Raw genomic sequence first — 24,270 nt, 5'->3', positions numbered from 1 at the left:
CACACGTCTGGTTGAAAAGAGCTGCATTTTGAAATCAGTAAGTCACATTGACTGCTAGGTTCCTCCTGTCCAGTAGTGTGCCACAAAAAGTTCTAATCCACCTTAGTAGAAGAAGAAAAATGTTTGCCTCAGATTTGAACTGAATACGTCTTTTGAACCATGGACTACTAATGACTGCAAAGTTATAATGGTAAGCAAATGACTGTATTTTATGCCAGAAATGAGGTCCAGGTTGTTAAAAGCTGCATTTCTGTTTAATTCAGGTTTCCTTATATAGTAAAACTGATTATTATTTACAGGTATTATCAAGTTTTCGAGATTTGCTTTGAGTTTGAGGAAGATAATTTTAGAAATTTTTATTCTTTATAGTTTTTGTATTTCTTGTATTTGAAATGGCATAAACAAATTAAAATGTGTAAAATACCAAGTGCTCCAATACTTTTTGAGGGCACAGTATCCTAACCTCATGATGAGTGTGGTGTTATTACTGTTGTGGTTAAGGATGTTTAATTTTCACTGTTGCTCCACTTTGTGTGAAATCATAGTCATATTGTATATCATATTGATATAACAATATTGAGATATGATAATTTGGCCACATTGTACAGCCCTACTATCAACTAGCTGAAAACTTTGAATATTAATTTACATCTACATAAAAAAATGCTTAAAGTGGCAGGGGGTTAAGAGGGCTGTAATTTGGGGGGGGGGGGGGGGGGTCTGTGGGGTGGAGTCCCTGCAGAAGCTGAAAGGCAAAAAAAAAAAAAATGCTTAAAAAGGCGGCGGAGGGGGTGGGGGTCTGTGTCGGCAGAGCACCCCCAAAAACTGAAAGGTTCTGGAGGGGCTCCCAAGAACCATTTTACTGAAAAAAAAAAAAAAGTCTAAAGGACCTAAATCACATGGTTAGATGGTGAGGAGCTTCCAGGCATGTGAGATGCAAATAAAGAAAAATGCTAAAAAAAACGCAGGGAGTTTGGGGGACAGAGCTCCTCCAGACTCCCCGTGTTTTTTTACTGGCTCTGCTGCCGGCTCAGTTACCGGAATTTTAAAATTCAATTTGCGACCATAAAATCCAGCATTAACGTCCGCAAATCATCAGATATTCCCTAAATAGCCACCCTTTTTTCTGAGTATTTTTACAAGAGCTGACAAAGAACGTGAACAACCAAATTTTTTTAAATTTGTCATGTTTTTGTGTTGACGTGTGTCCTCTGTAAGAATGTAACCTGCCTTTTTTGTTTTTGCTCACACTTTACTCTTTTTTTGACTGGATTACTCAGGGCATTCACATTTAGAAAAGCAAGTTTCAAGTAGTGAGATGCCCCCGTACATATCACAAATAAGATTGTGATCTGTAGTGAGAGTAGAGAGCAAGTTGAGTCTAGTCTGGAGAGGTGGAGATATGCTTTGGAGAGAAGGGGAATGAAAATCAGTAGAAGCAAGACTGAGTACATGTGTGTGAATGGGAGGGAGCCCAGTGGAATAGTGCAGTTACAAGGAGTAGAAGTGGTGAAAGTAGATGGGTTTAAATATTTGGGGTCAACTCTTCAAAGTAATGGAGAATGTGGTAAAGAGGTGAAGAAGAGAGTGCAGGCAGGGTGGAGTGGGTGGAGAAAGGTGGCAGGAGTGATTTGTGACTGAAGAATATCAGCAAGAGTGAAGGGGAAAGTTTACAAGACAGTAGTGAGACCAGCTATGTTGTTTAGAGACGGTGGCACTAACAAAAAGACAGGAGGCAGAGCTGAAGATGTTGAGATTCTCTTTGGGAGTGACGAAATGGACTAGCAATGAACATATCAGAGGGACAGCTCAGGTGGGACGGTTTGGAGACAAAAGCCACTTTTCCACTACAAAGCTCCAGCACTACTCGGCTCTACTCGGTCTGGTTCCAAACGCGAGCTTTTCCACTGCAAATGATACCTCTTCAACGTGGGCGGGGTCAGCAGAGCAAACTGCAGTGACGTCGTTTTATACGCGACACAAACATAAACAATGGCGAACTCCGTGTGTTTACTGCTGTGAGTTTTTAAGAGAAAGTTGCTGGCGGCGAGAAAAACACGCTTGAGACGTACAGAAGACTGGGAATTCATATGAAGATGAAGACGAGAAGATACAAGCTGCTAGAGATGAAAAGGCAAAGCATGACGGTAAGCTAATCGTTAGCTTCCTAAGTAGCTCGTAAATAATTAATAACTGCAGGCTGTCGCTATTAACTATTAAAATTGTGGCTGTCAAAATAAAGCGTTAATTTAGATTAATTACAATACCTATCAGGCCTTCAGTCACACTTTGCTCCATTTTGTTTTGACGTCAGTGACTTGGTCTGTGAATAAAGACGCGTTTCTGAGCAATAAACGTTTTAATGTCAGTACTTTTTTTTTTTTTTTTACCAAAGTAACTTGCTTTAATAACTTATTGTTAAATCTCAAATGTTGGAGTTTGTGCATTTACTGACGTTCACGCACAAGATGTTGATTCGGTTTTAATGACCGTTAACGTCGTCACTGAACTCGAACAGGCTTAAAACACATTAAAAACGTTTGTTTTTCATCCAGATTTTAATGTTCAATGGACAAATTTAAAATATGAAATCTAATAAGATAATTATTAAAGGAGTCATATTGTGCAGAAAGAATCAGCCTCCAAGCTCCCACAATTCTGTTTTTATAGACATTCTTTATAATATATCCTTTTATTGTCATTGTACACATAAATACAATGAAATTTGCCTGCATTTAACCCATCCAAATTACACACAGTCCTCCCAATTTAAGACCAATTTACAGCTTGTTTAATACCTCCTTGATATGTAACAAAAATAACCCTGATCATTTTTTACCTGATTATTAAATGTCCCAAACACACACAGATCTGAGTTTTTTTTAATATACCTGCAATTAAATGATTCATTTAGATTAACTAATCACAAACCTTGTAATCACATTTTTTAATAACCTGACAGCACTAATTAAAATATGTATGCTGTATGTGTGTGTTTTCAGATGGTTTTCTCAGAGTCATCGCTGCAGAGGTTCATGCCACAGAATGGGACACCTTTGTCATCATCATGTTATACACCAGTTATGTTTCACTGTGAAGTTTGAATAAATTATTGTACTTTTTGCTAAAATGTCTCCACTTTTGTGTAACATCAGTTTGATTTGTAAAAGTTACCAAGGTTTACTGATTTAAAGGCTAACAGTTTGAGAAGCTGTTTAAGCATAATCCAGTAGTAAAATAAGTTTTACATTTAATGGGGTCATAAATGTAACAGACAGTAAAACTGGTTGTTCAAAATTCCTTGATGTAATGGTGCCTTCACTGAAGTGAGTAAACCTTTTTTGTTTATGTTAAATACCATTTGGTAAAAGCTCAGTTTAGACATGATTATTCCAGCATCTGTGTAAAGATTCAGCCAGGTGTAGTGTGCAGTGTCTTCTGGAGAGGCTAAAACCCAAATTAAAAATTCTTAGAAATGAACCAAAATGTTTTTTACTGTTGACTCAGAATGAAATGACAAATTATGATACAGTCACATGAGTCAAATTGTTTACTGCAACAAAAAATACCAAATACAGACAAAGCAACACAAACTATACAAAAGTTTCATATGTGTGTAGTCTGAGTTGGGGGCGCAGGTCACATGCGGTCATGCATCGCGTGCACAAGGTCACCCAGCATGCCAAGATATGCCTGATTAAATGCAGCTTCCACCACCGTTGCTTCCTCAAGGATCAGCCGGATGTGTCGATCACTGAAACCAGTTCAGCTTCAGCCTCAACGTCACTCAAGATGGTCAGATTCTCCTGCTGGAACAGGCTCCCTTTATCTCTTACCTAGACAATAATGAAGGTAGAAATGGGAAAGAAAGTAAAAAAAAACAAAAAAAAAAAACCCTTCAGTCTCTGTATGATCATTCCCTAGAGTTGCAGTTATCTTGGTCACTTTGCATAAAAATTATGTTCTTTCAAACTTGCCCTCCAACAAATCAGATCATTTGGAGCATCATTTTGAAAGAACATGACTTATGCAAAGCGATCAAGATAACAAACTTTGTGGGATTTATGACAATATTTATAGGTTCTGGATTTTTTTTTTTTTTTTTTTGGTGGGGGGGTCACCCTGTATATATATCGTATTTGGGAAAGTTAAGGTGATGTGAGACGTTATTCTTACCTGTGATGACACGTTCCTGTGTGGTGCTGGACGTTGATACAGATGTTGAAGCTGGTGTTCGAACCCTTCTCGCTTATGGAACTGGATTCTTCACCAAAAACACAAAATGGCGACATGTCAAAAAAACACATCACCGTAATGGCACTAAATGAGTCAAATGTACACGTTTGTTGTCTTGCTGACTTGTGGTGTTTTTCTGTCAGAAGTTAATACTTTAAAGCGGAGCACGGAGTTAGCTAGCTCGCTAGTTAGCAGTCAGCTAGCTCACTGTGTCCGCGTACATGAGACAACGATGTTACTTTAACACAAGTTTAGACTCACAATCTTCGGTTGTTAAAGTGCTTCCCACCAATGGGAAAAGGAACGTTAAACGGTGCTTTCAAGCAGACTACAGTCACAAAAACACTTACCATCCGTTGCTTCCAACAAAGCCGAGTCGCGGTCATTTTGCCTCCCGTTGCTCGCCGGTGTTGTCCGTAAACAGCGTTCCTGCGGTCATACCGTTTCCAGCCCTTTTACGGTCCGACCTACTCAGGTCATTGTGGTCCTTTAATCACTTTTAAGCTTTTTCAGCTGTTCTCTGAGTTGCTGTAATGTCCGGTGAGCCGAGTGCGGCCTCATTTCGGATCGCTTCATCCACTCTGTATTTTCTCCTCCGCCACCAAACATAAACGTCCGCAGCTCATCGACAGACCACGGTGTGGTTTTGTGCGAGTAAAAAAAAAAAAAAAAAAACGCCGTGAAACGAAAGAAAACGACGGTCGCTGTAACGCCGCTGTGACTATTTAAAAATGGCGGGTTTTGATTTTCCTCTCGGACGGCGCACTCATGACTCATCCAGTGACGATGTTCTCTGACCAATCAGTGGCCGGCAGCCTGTTGACGTGACATTTTAGTATCGGCTTGGCTCGCTTGGAACCGCTCCCGAGCAGGTACTAAAAAAAAAACTACCCGGTACTAAAAACTACCCTAATGGAAAAGTGAAAAAACCGAGCCGAGTAGTGCCGAGTAGTGCTACTTTTGTGAAGTGGAAAAGCGCCTAAAGTCAGGGAGGCGAGATTGAGATGGTTTGGACATGTGCATGGGAGGGACCCAGGGTATATAGGAAGAAGGATGCTGATGATGGAGTCACCAGGCAGGAAGAGAAGAGGGAGGCCAAAGAGGAGGTTTATGGATGTGCTGAGGGAGGACATGCAGGTGGTTGGTGTGACAGAGGAAGATACAGAGGACAGGGTGAGATGGAAACGATTTGATCTGTTGTGGCGACCCCTAATGGGAACAGCCGAAAGACAAAGAAGAAGTGACCCCCAAGAACAAAATCTGAACACGGATAACAACTACATCAAACCTATAAACATATATACAGACTTGAAAACAGGAAGAAGAGTTACGCTTCTCCTCAACTGTGGGTCGAGGGTGCAGAGAGCCTTGGTTGTCTCTCCTGCCCATTCCTCCACCTGTTCCACGCGGGTCTCTGCTTCGCTAACTCGCTCTGACAGGCTTTGCATTTCAGCTGGACTGCTTTCAAATTTACTCTTGATTTCTTGTCTCAGGCTTTCATTGTCCCCTTTGAGGTCAGTTTTGAACTCCTTTATTGCATTAATTCAGAGGGGCGCCTCATGCTGCTGCTAGCTTGATCTACTTGGAATTATTAGGTTTTGCTGCAAAAGCACTGATTTCTTGAGTTTTTGGAATTTTCTCCTCTTCTGGGGCCTTTAGTGTTTTTTCTCACACCCACTTACCCCCTTCACTCAAAAAGTCAACTTGAGAAGTTATTTGGTGGGATAAAATGGTAAATGGACTGCATTTTATATAGCACTTTTCCATCTGCATCAGACGCTCAAAGCGCTTTACACATCAGTGCTTCACATTCACCCCGATGTCAGGCTGCTGCCATGCAAGGTGCCCACTACACACCGGGAGCAACTGGGGGATTAAGGTCTTTGCGCAAGGGCCTTTAGTGATTTTTTTTTTTTTTTTTTTTCCGGTCAGGCTGGGATTTGAACCGAGGATCCTCTGGTCTCAAGCCCAACGCTTAACCACTAGACCATCACCACCCTTAACTATGGGATAACTGTGGTTGTTTTGGGAGAGCAGGTTCAACGTGCATCTAACAGCTCAATCAGCCAAACCGATCGGCCAGGTCATCCTCTGTTTGATTACAACTGTTAATGTTACAAGCTGGAGTGAAAAAAACAGAATCTTCTGGGCCTCCATTTATACCTTGCTCAGTATAGCTGATTATTAAATCCAGTACCTCTGTCCTATGCTGGATGTCTGACACTTGCATCATTCTGTGTAGTTATTCCATGTGGAATAAAGAATGTGGTCTGCTGGACATACTGTACTTTGTCTGTTTGCTTAGTGCTGCCAGTTTCCCTGCAGCAGACTGTTCTTTTTAAAGTGCAGACTTTGAGTTTAAACCCTGACTGTGAGTCATACCCTTGGAAAGTTTTTGCAAGAGGCTCAAGAGCTTTTTAAAACTTTTCTGCTTGTCAGAGTTTATGGAGACATTGCATTTTCAGATGTCTGATTCTCACACCAGCCTCAGTTGAGTGGCCTTTTCTTTTGTGTCTCTCTGTGTGTGTGTATGTGTGTGTGTGTGGCGGGGGGGGGGGGGGGGGGCTAATGTATGGACTGATTATCCTATTATTGGAGTTATGTTTTCTGTTTTCCTCTTCATCTTCTGGAATCAGTTTGTCCTTAGCAACCTAGGCTGGGCTGGAGGCAGGTCTTTCATTCAGCAAGCTTGTGTTTTTTTTTTTTAGACATTACAGACGCGTAGATAAAGAGTTTGGCCACCAATATGTAGACCTGGCTACCAATATGTAGACCTGGGTTTCATTCCCTGTCTGTGTGCGTACTAGGACAAAGCACTTCATCTACATTGTCCCAGTCCACCCAGCTGTCAATGGGTATCAGCCTTGACTGGGGAAGTAATCTGCAATGGTTTGGTGTCACAGGGAGTAGTAGACTCTCATCCATTTCATGCTATGTAATCTGGGGATAAGCATTGGCACCAATTGAACTCAGGCCCTATATACGCCTTAATTCTGACATAAGTTATCAAACCTGTTAATGTTGTTGTTATTATTGCCTCCTTTGAAGATCACACTAGCTTTTTGCTGTTTGCCTTGTTTGGTTGTGTGACATGAGAATTTGTTGAGTTGAGGGCTGAAACGATTCCTCGAGTAATTCGACTACTAAAATGCTTCGAGGCAAAATTCTCTGCCTCAAGGCTTCATTTAATTCACTACTATGTGCGCGTTACATGCACAGCGTGCTGTAAACCATGCTACAGCACCTGAGCTGAAAACATCCATTGTATGCATCAGGCCTGCCAAGCGGACCCAACAGGTAAATGTTAATGTCACGTTTACAAAAGTATTTAATTTAGGTTCGTGATTGCAAGTGGGATGAGTATCGTTAAGAATCTATAAATTGCTCATTATTCAGTTCACACTGTGGCAGAGCTAGCTGGTGGTTGGAGATAGCGCTGACTGCTTTCCATGACGAAAACACATTTGTTTTTGTCTTGTGAACGCTCCGCTGACGAAACAAGATTAGTCCGACCATCAAGGTTGGGCAGGATTACTTTGAAATGTAATCCAAAAGTAATCAGATTACAAGTAATCCAAATGTATGTACATACATACATGTAATCCACATGTATTCTTTCAAAGTAATCCTACCCAACCTTGCCGACCATTTACCCAGACTGACAACAAATGAGTAAAGTAAGTACTTTTATGCACTTTTTGTGAATGCGGAAATGTGCTCCGACCTCAAAACGTGCTGTTGTGATATAAACCAAATGTACCCTCTCTTCTTCTGTGGTGTTCAATGGCAGCCGACATCCTTATTGTTGCATTGCTGTTACCTTCTGCATCAGTCCATTATAACAGTACTAAATCCTCTCACGTCCAGTGTCTTTTAAGTATTTAAAAAGCCAACACTTCCCCCTCCCACTTTAATATTAATTTAACCAGGTTAGTCCCATTGAGATCAAGATCTCCTTTACATGGAAGACCTGGACAATGATAACGTTTCCAGTTCACCTTACCTGCTAATCCTGTCTAAAATGCTTCCAACAAACTTCTTTCAGGCCTAACATGGCAATATGTTTTAAGTTTTTTGGGCATCTTTTTTTGTCATCTTTAAAATTAATCTAGAATATGCCAATGCTACTTAAATGGACTCCTTTCTTTAAAGAAGCAGCTACCAGTTAAGTTATGCCACCAAAGTCTGCCAATAAAAATATTTTATTTTAAGAGGAGTTGAATTGGTTGTTCATTAAAATGACTTATCATATTCTCTGTCAGGTATAATTGTTAAATTAAGCTTAAAGCTAGGGTAGGTAACTCTGTTCAGAAACACTTTTTGTTATATTGGGTGGAATGGTCCATCTGTCCTAACAGTGGTCAATGAATTATGTATTCAGAAAAGGAACGAAAAAAATCAGACGTCTGTAGCAGCTGTAGGATCGATAAAACTCTGACCAATATAAGCCCCGCAGTGCGCTCTCAAAAAACCAGTCAGATGCCTTCATGTCTAGTTCTTCCTGCTCACGTCAGCAGGCTCAACGCCGCCCTCTGTCCCTCCCTCCTTCGCGCCTGCACTCTCATCTCGTTTCACCGAATAAGTTCACTTCAGTACAATGGCAGAAGGAATACAGCCAAAACTACCACGAGCGGAATAAAGGATGTGCTACTTTCAAATCTTCCTAGCGCTCTTGCTTGGTCTCCAGGACTACCAAATCTAGCTGTAAGTAAATGAATTAAATTATTATTTTTAATCCGAATATTAAATTAATCGCCAGAATAATTGATAGAATACTCGATTACTAAAATAATCAATAGCTGCAGCACAAATTCCCTAAGGTTTCATGGTTTCTTGTAGAAAACAAGGGGTCAAGCCCATCACAGACTTGGATGATGCACCAAGAGAACTTCTGCTTTGCAGAACAGGGACATCACACTCATCATGCAGAATAAGCCTAGTAACCGTGGAAACCTTGGGGAATCCCCCTGACAGATCTATGTGCAAGCATTCTGGGGTGTGCCATGAATCATATGAATGCAGTGTGTGCACACAATTAAAATGAAATTGTCATTTCAGCACTAAAAATACATTCGCAAGTGCAAAAATGAGTCATAACTGGATGCTTAAATGAACCAGGAAGGAGTTTCATAAAGAAGGCCATATTTATAACACATAAAGTAGATATCAATACCTTCAAAATGGAATCAGTTTGAAGAGTTTTATTTACTGCCCACATGAGCTTTTCTTCTAATAAAATTCACCCACAAAATACTTTTTTCAGATTTCAGAGGTTTCTCTCATAATAACTATTTACCACAGATATGCCAAATTTACATATCTCATAGCCAGTATAGCTGCATTGAGGAGCCAAGAAATGGAAAGGCTTCTTTGAGTGTAATGGTATGCTTCAGTGTCTCAAACATGGATGCTCGCAATAGTCAATGTAATATTTTCCATAATTTGAGCATACATAAACGTCACAGTTTAGTGTCAATGTCTGTTGTTTGACTATAGTCCAAGTCTGGGTGTCCATGACAACTGCAACAGAAAATTTCAGGCCTCTAAGTCCATTATTTGCTGAGATATTCTACCTTGAACATGGCTCCAGAAATGACAGCCATAATTTTTGCCTAAAAAAATGGCAGACCCCATGCACAGTAAATTGGCTATATCTCAGAAACTATTTGGCCTACAGACCTCAAACTTCAGATTTGCTATTTTGAATAGTCTGGAAATATTCAGTTAAAATTTGAAGAAAATCTGAGACAAAGTGCGTGAGGCTCTCGTTGAATTGACATGGAAAGACCCATTAAATATCGTCTTTGTGGTGTATTCAAGTGAATACAGGTTGAAGAGGATTTGCAAATCGTATTCTGTTTTTATTTACATTTGACACAACATGCCAACTTCATTGGAATTGGGGTTGTTTCAATCTTCTGACATGTCTAAAGAAAGTAGTGATTATTTCTATATTTAAAAAAAAAACAACTTTTTTAGTTTATCCAGTTACTTATGGAAGCTGAAAATTGAGGGAGCGTGTATAAAAAAAAAAATGGTTGTAATTTCTAAAGGGTTAATGCAATATTTTTGTTACACCCATCAAATTATAGTTGAAAGTCTACATGACAAGAACTTCTTGATTGTTTCATTTCAACTGCATTGTGGTGATGTTCAGTGGCAAAATTACACAAATTGTTTTCCTGGACGATTACAGTGCATCCGGAAAGTATTCACAGCGCTTCACTTTATCCACATTTTATGTTACAGCCTTATTCCAAAATGGAGTAAATTATTTTTTTTTCCCCTCAAATGTCTATTCACAACGCCCCATAATGACAACGTGAAAAAAAATGTGTGCAAATTTATTAAAAAAAAAAAAAAAAAATCACATGTACACACGTATTCACAGCCTTTGCTCAATACTTTGTTGATGCAACTTTGGCAGCAATTGCATTCTCAGGTGTTCTTGAATATAATGCCTCAAGCTTGGCGGACCAATTGTTAGGCAGTTTTTCCCATTCCTCTTTGCAGCACCTCTCAAGCTCCATCAGGTTGGATGGAGAGCGTCAGTGCCCCGCCATTTTCAGATCTCTCCAGAGATGTTCCATCAGATTCAGGTCTGGGCTCTGGCTGGACCACTCAAAGACATTCACAGAGTTGTCCTGAAGCCGCTCCTTTGATATCTTGGCTGTGTGCCTAGGGTCATTGTCCTGCTGAAAGATGAACCGCCACCCTAGTCTGAGGTCATGTTTTTTATCCAGGATGTCTCTGTACATTGATGCATTCATCTTTCCCTCAATCCTGACTAGACTCCCAGTTCCTGCCGCTGAAAACCATCCCCACAGCATGATGCTGCCACCACCATGCTTCACTGTAGGGATGGTGCCTGGTTTCCTCCAGACATGCACCTGACATTCACACCAAAAGAGTTCAATCTTTGTCTCGTCAGACCAGAGAATTTTGTTTTTCATGGTCTGAAAGTCCTTCAGGTACCTTTGGCAAACTCGAGATGGGCTGCCATGTGCCTTCTACTAAGGAGTGGCTTCTGTCTGGCCACTCTACCATACAGACCTGATTGGTGGATTACTTTAGAGATGGTTGTTCTCCTTTCGCCACAGAGGAATGCTGGAGTTCTGACAGAGTGACCATCTGGTTCTTAGTCACCTTCTTGACTAAGACCCTTCTCCCCCAATCATTCAATTTAGACGGGTGGCCAGCTCTAGGAAGAGTCCTGGTGGATCTGAACTTCTTCCATTTGTGGATGATGGAGGCTACTGTGCTCATTTGGACCTTCAAAGCAGCAGAAATGTTTCTGTACCCTTCCCCAGATTTGTGCCTCATGACAATTCTGTCTGAGGTCTACAGACAATTCCTTTGACTTCATGCTTGGTTTGTGCTCTGACATGAACTGTCAACTGGTGGACCTTTATAGGTAGACATGTTTGTGCCTTTCCAAATCATGTCCAATCAACTGAATTTACCCCAAGTGGACTCCAATTAATTTTTAGAAATGTCTCAAGGATGATCAGTGGAAATTTTCAGCACAGGTTGTGAATATATATGTACATGTGATTATTTATCTTAATTTATTCTTTAATAAATTAGCAAAAATCATAAATAAATAAATAATTTCTTTTTTTTCACATAGTCATTATGGGGTATTGTGCATAGAATTTTGAGGAAAAAAAGAATTTCATCCATTTTGGAATAAGGCTGTAACATAACAAAATGTGAAAAAAGTGAAGTGCTGTGAATACTTTCTGGATGCACTGTATGTATGGACTTGACTGTATGTTTTATTTTTATTTTTAAGTGTTGCGTGTTTGTAGTGACCCTGTCTAGAGAAGGTCACATGGTACAGATGTACTTGAAGCCAGAATCACCTTCTTGCAGTGATGATCTTAACATGGCCTGTGCATGTAGGGCTGCAACTAAAGATGATTTTGCCCCACAACCAGACTGTTGATTAAGGTTGTTACACAGTTTCAGAACATCTATAAAAATAATTTGTAAGCATGTTCCCTCTTTGGCTTTAAGCTGTACTTTGGGAGCCACTTGATGGCAGTATAATCATTGAATTTAAAGCTGTGTAGCAAGCAGACGGATCCTGAAAAGTAGATTTATTTGTATTTTGTAAATACAAATGCAATGTACGACGCACAATTTCAAATATACACAAGAAGTAGTATATTAATTGGTCATTATTAAACCATTTCAGTGCTTTTTACTTCTGATTCTGGGTTCACAGTGAAACAAAATTTCTGTCAAAACAGGTAAGAAACTGCATTCAATTATCAGAAGGAATGAAATGGTCTCGCTGTGTCTTGAGGACCAGCATTCAAAACCGGTGACCACGTTTCCTTAACTGATCTAACATTTAAGTAAAGAGAGCGCTTAATTTAGTGTTTAAAGCTTAATTTGGTAAGTCAGGCAGCCATTTGGTTAGCTGTGGTAAGGAAGGTGCTTGACATCCACACTGACACAGCTGCTCTGTTGAGGCTTTAGAGGCAAAACCCAAATAGCCAATTAGCACTAAATGTAGTTGCTCCTTGATGCATCCTGTTTTGTGTGTATGTGTGTGTGTGCGTGCATGCATGCGCGCTCGCATAGACAGTGTGCCTTCACAAATGTTCCTGTGAGCATTTTAATTGTCATAAATGATTACACCATAGGACTGTCAGTTTGGACAGGCATCATTCATTAGTCGTAGATCCACAGCAGGAATGTGAGCTACTTCGCAGATGACGCAAACTTCTCCAGCAACAGCCCCGTATTTGGTCTTCTCAGCAGTTGTAGCTCTGTTGTGATGAGAACTCATTGGACTCATGCAGCTAAAGCTTGCTTGCTAAAGGTGCTTTGACACTTGCATAAATTTGATCCAATCACTGGTATGCAATCTGCAGTGCCAGAGAGTAAACTCATTGGGAACTTGTAAACTGTTGTAAACTGTGCACAGCTTTGTATGAGTGCACAAAGAAAATTTTGAAATGTTCAAAATGTCTGGCACGCATTAATTATGTGAACTTCACGTGAACATTGCGCAAGCAGTTCAAAAATACTGAGTGTCAGTGCATCAGTGCACCGCACCGCAGCACAGCTCATCTGAACGATTACGACCAGATGTTAAATCTATCATAAACATAATGTTTACAGATACCGTAATTTGCGGACTATAGAGCGTGCTTGAATATTAGCAGCACCCACCAATTTAAAAAGAAAAAAGAAATTGCACATAAATGGGTCGCACTTGTCTATAAGCCGCGGGTTTCCACTTTGTGACATGAGATATTTACACAGAAAGATGTTAGATAGAAAGGTCTTTTTAACTTTTAATTAAATAGGTACCGTAAATGCTTTTTCCCTGAAGTGTTACATATAAATATTGATGTGTACATCATCCAGTGCGCGCACGGCATCGCACAGCTTCTCCACTCCACATGAAGAACTTCATCGCGTGCAGCCAGAATTGGATGGAGTCTGTGGTAAATGAGACGTTAATGAGATGCTGTGACTTTTTCTAGTTGTTGCGCCAAGACAACCGGTGTGGAAGGGTGGGGGGAGAAGGCTCCGCTCCACTAACTGATCTGACGGTGCAACTCTGGTACCAGAGAGGGACTTTTCTTCACTAAAACGAATGGGTAAGACCTTATATTTAGTCTGTGAATTTACACCGCATGAGGAGCGCAGCTTTCAGGAAATCAATTGACGTATTTCGGCTTATGAAAAAAGCCTGTAAAAATCCATAAATTAGCAGCATCATTATAAAAGCTGCAGTGTTCAAAGCGTGTGGGGGGAAAAAGTAGCAGCTAATAGTCCGGAAATTACGGTACTCATAAGAATGAATGAAAATGCAACTGTTTTACCAAGCCATTACAATATAAATATTACAAATGATCTTTTAGATTATTCCAAATGCGTTCTCCACGTCATGAAGCACATGAGAGAGAAAGAGGAAAAAAAGCCTCAACTGTCAAATTCCTCCTGATTCCAGAAGCAGTTAGAGGTGTTATCTTCATCCAAACTCTGACAGCAAATGATTGCTTAATCTGCTATGAAATAATGATTTTATATAAAACTCAGTGTCCAGCAGAACAAAGAGCAGCATCCAACGGAACACAGCAGGTGGCATTGGCACGACGAATTGTGCAGCAGTACGGGGGTTAAATGCGTGCAAGTGTCAAGGTACCTTAACTATTGCTACTATCCAAGGCTAGCCTGTTAGCATGCTAGTCAAAAGGCAAAAGCAGTTCATTAAGCTTGTGTTGTGTTTTTTATTTTTTTAAATTGGCTTCACACTAGCTTGATAACATAATATAGTGGTAAATAATAGAAACTACCTGACTTGGGTCTTCTCATTGGAGTGTCCACCTCTGCAACGTCCATGATTCAACAAAAGCAGCAGGTCTTTTGTCTTCAGATTCAGATTACTTTACAGATTTACTGTCATATTGCTGGTGTACGATGTTGTGTGGCTGAGTATTGTGTTGAATTAGCTGTACAACTTGTTGATTTTTGCAGTCTGAACCACCTTTGTTGTGTTCCTTCAGATGCTTGTGGTTGTTTTTCAAGTGTTTCATGATGTTGATGATTAATTCAGAGGCTATCAAGTTGCACTGATGGACCATATAGATTTTTCTCATTCCTCCTTTACGCCTTGAATCCTCACGGGATCTTGTTTGCTGAGAAGAAACCCAGAAGAGCCTGTCCTATACTATCTTGTCTGTACAACTGTAGCCTCTGCTATCCATTCCACTTCATTTCTTCTGCAAGCTTTTGGAAATGGCACTTGTTGTCATAGTCTCCCACATGAGTTTGTCCATTCAACATCAAGCCATGCTCAGTGATTCCTCCAGCCCAACGGATGTCCTCACCCAAAACCACTACAATCAAAGGCCAACAGGTGGAGCATGTGGACAACTATAGATACTTGGGAATGCTGATCGATAGCAAGTTGAACTTTAATGACAATGCAGACCTGCTGTATAAGAAGGGGCAGCAGCATCTGTTTTGTCTTCGTAAGTTGTCATATTTTCAAGTGGACAGGACAATAATGACCCTATTTTATAAATCTTGTATTGAATCGGTTTTAACTTTTTCGATGATGTGCTGGTAAGGAAATCTCAGCATTAAAGCAAGGAAGCCACTTCACAACATTGTAGAATTGTGCAGCAAGCTGTTGGAGGCCCAGCAGACCTCACTGTCTGACTTGTTTTCCAGACAGGTGAGGAGGAAGGCTCAGAGAATTTCATCTGATCTGGCCCACCCTCTCCATGGTGAATTTTGTTATTTGCCATCTGGTGCGAGGCTTAGGTTTCCTACAGTGAGGAGTAATAGATATAAGCATTCCTTTGTACCTGTGGCTATCTCTGTTCTGAATGCTGACCGGAGGAGAGAAGCAGATACATAGGGTTGATGGCAAATCGTGTTAGGTAACTCAGTTCCTTTTCCATCGATCCAGGTCTGTACTGTGTCCCCCTTGTGTACTGAATGTTTGGTGTGTTTTTGCTTTTCTTTTCTTTTCTTTTTATTCTGTGCTTTTCTGTATACCCATTGCTGTACAGCTCGTTGCTCCTTTGGAGACATTGAATAAATAAAGTGAAAGAGAAAAGTGAAGCTCCCAATCTGCTCAGAAATATCTACCCTGGAGCAGGGGCTTATTTTTCCCCCCAAAAAAGCCCCTTATAATTACTTTTCCGTGGCGGTCCCTGCAGTGAAACACTATGCAAAGGTGTTGGACCCCCTAAAATGGCCCACAAGTTCCTCTTATATAAATCTGTAATGTTGTAGGTTATTGTGTAAATTGATCCAGATAGTGGAGGCAGAGTTGCCTATGACTTTGGGTTTGTAAGATTTTGACACAGTTTTTGAAAAAAATCCATACTAGATAGCATGCAGGCTGACTCATTGAATTTCTCGTTTGTAGAAAAGTCCCTCTCAAATGCAGTGGTGGGCACAGCTAACCAAAAAGTTAGTTTTGATAACCGTTAATTCTCTAACTGAAAAATTAGCTTTCATAAAGCTAAAGCAATAAACCCTTAAAAATGTTGTGGAAGTTACAGATAAAAGCTAAACTGTTAACTTTCAGTATTTATTTCAGTACACTAGCAGCTGCTAACACAACAATGAGCCAGTGCTTCTGTCTCAAATCAGCCTTCTCTCACCAAAAGAGACCTTGTAACCATAAAGAAAGGAAAAAAAAGAATGAAAGCAAGAGGGGAAAAAGATAATTTCTCTTCACACCATACAGACTCGCCAGAATATCACACAAGTCATGCACAGGCAGACAGTTTTGACTTATGGTTAAAAATTGAAACAAACGAATTCCAGACATCTTATTGAAATTAATATCAGGTCTGTCGTTTTAGTGAAAATATCAGCTATATGTTTTAGTTTTAAAGTAATGCACTAATTTTGAAGGTTTAGCGTTTAGACACACATGCCGCAATGCATTATGGGTAAATTAGTTTCCTGACATGAGTGGTTGGTCGGTCAGTATAACACACGTTACTGACACGTGTGGTGGGTTTTACAAATTAATCTGTATTTGTAAATGTCATTTTTGTCATTTGTAAAAAAAAAAAAAAAAAAAAAGCAATTTGAAAACAGAAAATTTGGTTTGTTAAGTGGATTCAGCACTTTTAGCAAATGTGTGGCAGCAAATGCTGTTCATACTACACTACCACTGTGTGAAGAGAAATTATCTCCCCCCCCCCCCCCCCCCTCATCTTTCTGTCTGGTAGCCGGCTCTCCTCTGCCAGCAGAGGATGTACCACTCATAGCTGTCTGTCTGCTACAACCATGTGACAGGCAGGCACTGAAATCTTTGATTTCAGACTTCACAAATATTTTTAACTGTTAAACTTTATTCACTATGCCCGCAAAAACATCTTAGCAGTCTAAAAATTATTGGAACTTAATTTATTGGAAGCTAATTGGTCCACTGATGGTTTTCAAAGTTATCAGAAAAGCTAATCCACTAACAAAAACGTTAGCTTCGATAATTATGATATTATCAGTTATCAAGTTGTTCACCAATGAATATGGCTTTATACACCCTGAAGAAAACCATACACCCTGAGGCTGATAATTGTTGTATGGTTTTCTGAAGGGTGTAAAAAGGTGAACAACTTTAACGATTTTATCATATACAGTGGTCCCTCGTTTATCGCGTGAGTTACGTTCTAAAAATAACCCACGATAGGCGAAATCCGCGAAGTAGTCAGCATTATTTTTTACAATTATTATAGATGTTTTAAGGCTGTAAAACCCCTCACTACACACTTTATACACTTTTCTCTAACACTCAAAGTTCAAACCTTAGTAGAAAAAAAATAGAACGTTTTCCTATAAATAATTATGATGGCTTTTAGAACTAACAAATTTAATTTTAACGATCAACCCACGAGGTTGGACACGTAAGGAATTATTAATAGTGACTCACCAGTATTTCACAGTTCCTCTGACCGCGCCTCTTCGTCGTGGCGCCGTTCCGCTGTCCAGATTGGCTGATTACTCGGGTGGTATGAAAAATATTACCTGTCCGCGAAAAGGGTGTATTGCTATTTATTCTTTAGTGTTTTATGCAATCATATTGGCATATAGGTATATGATAAGTCATAAAACCCATATTGCAATAACGAAGAGAACAGGCTACATCGACCCTAAGGAAAGCCAAATTGCTCAATGTATTTTTAAAAAAAAAAGAAAGAAATGTAGTCTTGAGAACATTTATTGTGCAAAACTGTAATTATACAACATAATGCTGCAGATAAATACAATTCAAAGAAAAAGCTTAACGTGTTGGTTTTCTTTCCTTTAGTGCAAACAATTCTAAAAGGCACTACACTTTAAGTCCCTGGTTCTTAAATGCCACCCAAGTTGCAGAGAACAGGAAAAATTGGTGTCCTTTTAGTTAAAGAACAGACACTGTACTGAAAATACTTTCAGTATTAGGCAAAAAAGAGAAAAAAGTTACTTTAAATAAAAACATATTTCAAACATAAAGTTTCTTACCTGCAGCCTAATGTAACACATTTCATTTAAACATTTTGTTGTCAGAATGAAATGAACTGTCTTGCTAATGAAGGACTGGATACTGTGAATTAAGCATGGTTATTTTAAATAAAGCAAATTCTTCCAAGTGTAGTGCACAGATACTTCAAATGAAAACATCATGAGGTGCAAAACAGTGCAGAAGGCACAAAATTTAGTTTTAGTCATTTTCTTAAAGTAGACCTGCATTGAAATAAATGTGTTCAGATCTCAGAAAGAAATAGCTGATATGTATTTAGAAGACCCTTATGAATGCAGTAAAGTAAATCTGCAAGCCCAAATTTGTAATTTAGCGGAGAAATCTTTGTTTAAAAATGGCAAATTTGCAGCTAAAATTTGGCCCTCCGCGAAAACTTTGTACATCCGGGACATTGCAGTAACGTGCAGCAGAAGACGGAGCGCTAGCGCCTTCAGTCCGATCCCGCATTGAAATTGATTTTATCTGTTAGTAATGTTACTGTTATACACATCCTGGTTTCAACATCCAAAAGTAAGCTGCAATGAATGCGAGCTACAGCTCTGCATGCTCAGATGAGCGGCGACATCGACAATGGCTGATGTTATTCCCCGACGCCTTGCTCTCACTGCCTCCAATGTGCTTAATGAGTCTGCGGGCTCGGTAAACGCCGCAGCGGGCCACTCACATTGCCCCCGTGTCTGCTGTACAGCCGGCACCACCTCCCTGTCTACTGAATGGAGGTGCGGCCAACTTGGCAACAAGTCCAGAGACTACGCTCGCTGTTTTGATGCGGAGCGGCCGGCCGCCTGCAAGGACAGGCTTCTTGTGGAAAAATCCACAGCACCGCACGGTCTCGGTAATTGGAGCTACAGTGCTCCGTGGCCGCTGAGAGAGGTTTGTAGCTTTTTAATGAGTTGAATTCTTTGTGGGTCCCGCATCCGTGCCCCTCGACGGTAACACCAGAGGCTAAAGACAGTAGATTTTCAATGCGACACCACTCAATCAAATGGGCGTATGAAAAAGTCCCCAAAAATAACTTTCAAGCAAAAATAAAAGAAATGTATACTCACCAAACGTACCGCAAGACAATATGAAGTTTTAAAAAAAGTTGATCCTTCCGTATAAGACAATAAAAAGGTGCTTTTGCAAGAGATGCAAACTGACGTAAATCCATAAATTCCAGTTGGAGCATGCAATGCATGCTGGGATAAGGTCTTCTCTTTAACGTCTCGGCAAATGTGCTGACAGTTTTGCGGAGGGCTAAATTTTAGCTGTAAATTTGTCATTTTTAAACGAAGATTTCTCCGTTGAATGACAGATCTGGGCTTGCAGATTTACTTTACTACATTCAGAAGGATCTTATGTGTAAATATAAGTCATTGTTTGGTCCAATGATCTGACTGCATTTATTTCAATGCAGGTCTACTTTAAGGGACACAAAAGATGCGAAGAACAGAAAAACAGGTGTCTTCTCAGTTAAAAAACAAACAAACGCACACACACACAACGAATCTTAAAATCGGGCACTTGCTAAGATTTTGCTTACGCCTTTTGTTATTTGTTAGACCCTAAAGATTATTCACCGAGAACACAAGCTTGTTCACAGTCTCTGGTTTCAACAGAGACTGGTGGCATGTAACAATGTTGTCACTAATGATAAATGCTCTTTCTGAAGGAGCACTTGTGGTCGGGATTAATTTAATTAAATTAATTTAATTAGCTTATAATGCGCCAAATCACAGCAAAAGCCGTCTCAAGGCGCCTTACATAAAACAAGTCAACATAAAATTGAATAAATAATTAAAAATGAATAAAAAATTCAAATACATAAATAAAAACAAGTAAAAGAATAAAACAAATAAAAATAAAAACTATCCATAAGAAAGAGAATAAAAATAGGTTTTGAGTCTTGACTTAAAAATATCCACAGACTCACGGTCGCAGGAAGACTGTTCCACAGGGTGGGTGCAGGATACGAAAAGGCTCTTTGACCTGCTGACTTCTTCTTCACCCTGGGAACACAGAAGTCCCGCATCCTGCGACCGCAAAGCCCAGGCTGGCACGTAGAGTTCCACCAGATCACCCAGATAAGATGGCGCCAGTCCATGAACAACCTTATAAGTCAATAACAAAACCTTAAAATCTGCTCTCACAGAGACAGGGAGCCAGTGCAAAGATGCCAAAATGGGTGTGATATGTTCAGACCTTCTGCTACGTGTCAGAAGTCTGGCGGCAGCGTTCTGAACCAGCTGAAGACCCCTAATGCTGGACTGTGGTAACCCTGAAAATAGAACATTATAATAATCTAGTCTAGAAGAAACAAAAGCATGAATCAGGGTCTCAGCATCAGCCATGGACAGGATGGGGCGGATCCTCGCTATATTTCTCAGATGGAAAAAAGCAGTCCTAGTAACACCCCTGATGTGGAGGTCAAAAAACAATGTGGGATCAAAAATTACCCCAAGATTCCTCATTTTGTCCGTATGATGTATGACACAGGAACCCAGGCTGAGCGCCAGCTGGTCAAACTGATGCCGATGTCTCGCTGGACCAAGAACCCTCATTTCAGTCTTATCAAAGTTTAAAAGTAGGAAGTTACTAGACATCCAACTTCTCACTGATAGAAGACAGTCCTCCAGGGATTTTATGGGAGTGAGATTTCCTGCAGTTATAGGCATGTACAACTGAGTATCATCAACATAACAATGAAAGGCAATCCCAAAACTCCGCAGTATACGCCCAAGGGGTGCCACATACAGGGAGAAAAGCAAGGGGCCTAAAACAGATCCCTGTGGAACCCCAAATCTCATGTCAGCAAGGTCAGAGGTAGTGACATTATACAAGACACATTGAGAACGACTGGACAGATATGATGTCAACCAGGCAAGGGCACTTCCAGTAATCCCAAAAAAATTCTCCAACCTATTGAGCAAAATATGATGATCCACGGTATCAAACGGAGCACTGAGATCTAACAACACCAAAACCGTGGTGGTGTCTGAGTCCATTGCTCGCAGAACATCATTCACAACTTTAGTGAGCGCTGTCTCTGTGGAGTGATATTTCCTAAAAGCAGACTGCAGTGGCTCAAAAAGATCATTCTCAGTGAGGTGGTCTATGAGCTGCCGTGAAACCAGCTTTTCTAAAATTTTAGAACAGAATGATAGATTTGATATCGGCCTGTAATTTTTCAATACACTAGGGTCAAGATTAGATTTCTTAAGTAATGGTTTAATCACTGCTGATTTAAAACATTTCGGAACAGATCCAGAGGTTAATGACAGATTAATAATTTCCAGCACAGTCGGCCCAAGAGTGGGCCACAGGTCCTTAAACAATTTTGTTGGTATGGGATCAAATAAACAGGTTGTGCTTTTTGTAGATGCTACAAGTTTCGTCAGCACGCCCAATGAAATACTATTAAATTTTGTCAATCTAGGTAACACCTCAATGGTAGCGCCCACCTCCATAGCAGGTTTTAATGGCTGGGCCGAGGCGTGCTGAGATATGCTCAGCCAAATATCTTCTATTTTCTTCTCAAAATAATCAAAGAACTCCTCGGTCCCACCAAATAATGAAGGCTGAAGAAGGAGCCACGCATGGGTGTGGGGTGATTATTTGACGAATGACCCACGTTTTCATCTATCACGTATCCACTATGAAGGTGCCACTGTGTGCCTCTCTGTACCCCGCATGTGCCGCGTAGCAGCCTCTAGTGAGCCACGACCGACCTGTCATTACAGCCTCGAATGGCTCGCATCAGCCACACTAAGCCACGTAGTGCCATGATAGCGCCATGTTGGCGCCATGTTGGCGCACGTTTAGGCATGAGTTTGGTCCAAAACTCCAGCCCTCCCACACCTGGTCCCTTTTAAAGTGTGGGTTTTCAATTCACAGATTCACAGCAGCATTTAAAGATGTCCCTTTTTTTTAATTTTATTTAAACGCAGTCCAAAAATAGACACTCCATCACAGTTCCGCAGTTGTACGCTGTGCACCAGGCTGCTGTCCACCTGTAATGCACCAGACCAGCTAGACCCGAACCACGGGTTCCTGGAGAGCCGCCTCTGTACTCCTCGCTTGCTCCGCGGCTCTCTGGCTTTTTTTTTTTTTTGCGGATTAAACACACAAAACTTTGTTTGTCCGTTTATTTCTGCAAAATCGCTCTTTTGCGCACGCGCTGCTGTTGTCCTTTCATGGACAGCCGCCTCTCTGCTCTTTCTAGTGGCTTCCTTTCCATCTGTGGCTTGCTGGCTTTATTTTTTCCCTGGCTTTAAGCACAATCATTTTTACAACGTGAATCCACTTTAACTTTGTGTTTGTCCGTTTATTTCTGCAAAAGCGCTCTTTTGCGCACGCGCTGCTGTTGTCCTTTCATGGACAGCCGCCTCTCTGCTCTTTCTAGTGGCTTCCTTTCCATCTGTGGCTTGCTGGCTTTATTTTTTCCCTGGCTTTAAACAGTCATTTTTACAACGTGAATCCACTTTTGACTTTGTGTTCATCCGTTTATTTCTGCAAAAGCACTCTTTTGCGCACGGTACCATTCTGCATACAGAATGAGGTGGCCGTTTTATTATATACACCTGTGGATCATTTTCAATATACTCGTATACGAGGTCTGTTAGAAAAGTGTCCGACCTTTTTATTTTTTTCAAAAACCATATGGATTTGAATCACGTGTGATTGCATCAGACAAGCTTGAACCTTCGTGCGCATGCGTGAGTTTTTTCACTCCTGTCGGTTGCGTCATTCGCCTGTGAGCAGGCTTTGTGTGAGCACTGGTCCACCCTCTCGTCGTTTTTTATTGCAAATAAATGTCTGAACGATTTGGAGCTTTGCTGCATCAATTTTTTTCGAGAAACTGTGAGAGCCCTCCAGGTGGACACCGTTTGGAAAATTAATATGGCTTTCATGGACGATTTTATGGGATTATACAGATTAAGGAGTGTTACTGCCGCTTTAAGGACAGCCCACAACTGCTGAGAGCACGGCGCGCTCCCAGCGCCGATCGACAGGCTCAGACCCCGCTGAAACAACCAGATCATTTCCAACGTGAAGGCTTTGTTGATCCGGGACCTTGTCTGACTTTCACAAAAAGGCAGAAGTCATGGACATCAGCACTTTTTCGTCACATTCCACTGTTACAGGAGTTTTTTTCATGGAAAGAAAAGCGGAGGGACGCGCCACGGAGCTGTTCATTACGCGGCACAATACCACCTCCGTGTTGGTCTCACAGGACGGCTTTCAGGTGGATTTCAGATGGATTCCGGTTGTATGTCCTGGAAGGCTTCATCACGGCGTTGCTTTGCGCCATGCGGCTCCACCGCAACGCGCGGAACTCCTCCGCACGTCTGTCTTAATGTGCTGATGTCCACGTCTTTTCACAATTCCTGTGCTAGTCAAACGACATACCGGATCAAGACAGCGTCCAGTTTAGAAATGAATGGCACATTCCACTGTTACAGGAGTTTTTTTCATGGAAAGAGGAGCGGAATTCCACCCGGAATTCCTCCACACGTCTGTCTCAATTTGCCCAAAACGTGCTGATGTCCACGTCTTTTAACAATTCCTGTGCTAGTCCAGACGACGTCCCGGATAAAACACAGCGTCCAGTTTGGAAATGAACGGCACATTCCACTTTTAACGAGGAGTTTTTGTCATGGAAAGGAGCGGACGTCACGACGTCAAGTGAGACAAAGAACACCTCCGTTTCGGAGTGCCAGAAGGACAAGCTGGGACATGTCTAGCTCTCCACAATTTCTCTGACACTCACTCGACTGGTAAGCACTGAAAGGCATTTTGCTCCATAGAGATAAAACGTTTACTGGAATCATTTGCTGGGGTCGAGGTACACAGGCAGGTAGTCCAAAATAAATGATGAGGCAACAAGAGCAAGGCAAAAAATGTATAAACTGAGCTGGAAGGAAGGCACAAAACACATTGATCTGGCGAGGGACAAGAGCAAACTGTGAGGCTTATAAAGCACCCAGGTGATGAGCTGCAAATCAAGAACAGGTGTGAGGAGAAACTTCCACAACTAG

At 40.9% G+C, this 24,270-nt stretch overlaps 1 protein-coding gene and 1 long non-coding RNA gene across 2 annotated transcripts in view; one reads left to right on the top strand and one right to left on the bottom strand.

The window, feature by feature from the left end:
* tex264a (testis expressed 264, ER-phagy receptor a) overlaps positions 1-24,270 on the top strand; it is a 314,175-nt gene that overhangs the window by 7,710 nt on the left and 282,195 nt on the right. The gene's annotated exons all lie outside the window — the stretch shown is intronic.
* Positions 5,478-22,622, bottom strand: LOC117506946. The gene is made up of 3 exons (XR_004559584.1): positions 22,612-22,622; positions 16,340-16,351; positions 5,478-5,571 (listed from the first exon to the last, which is right to left on the bottom strand). It is a non-coding gene; the product is annotated as an uncharacterized LOC117506946 (long non-coding RNA).

This window comes from Thalassophryne amazonica, chromosome 3 (assembly GCF_902500255.1).
Source record: "Thalassophryne amazonica chromosome 3, fThaAma1.1, whole genome shotgun sequence".
NCBI lineage: Eukaryota > Metazoa > Chordata > Actinopteri > Batrachoidiformes > Batrachoididae > Thalassophryne > Thalassophryne amazonica.
This window is presented reverse-complemented; position numbering and strand designations above follow the sequence as displayed.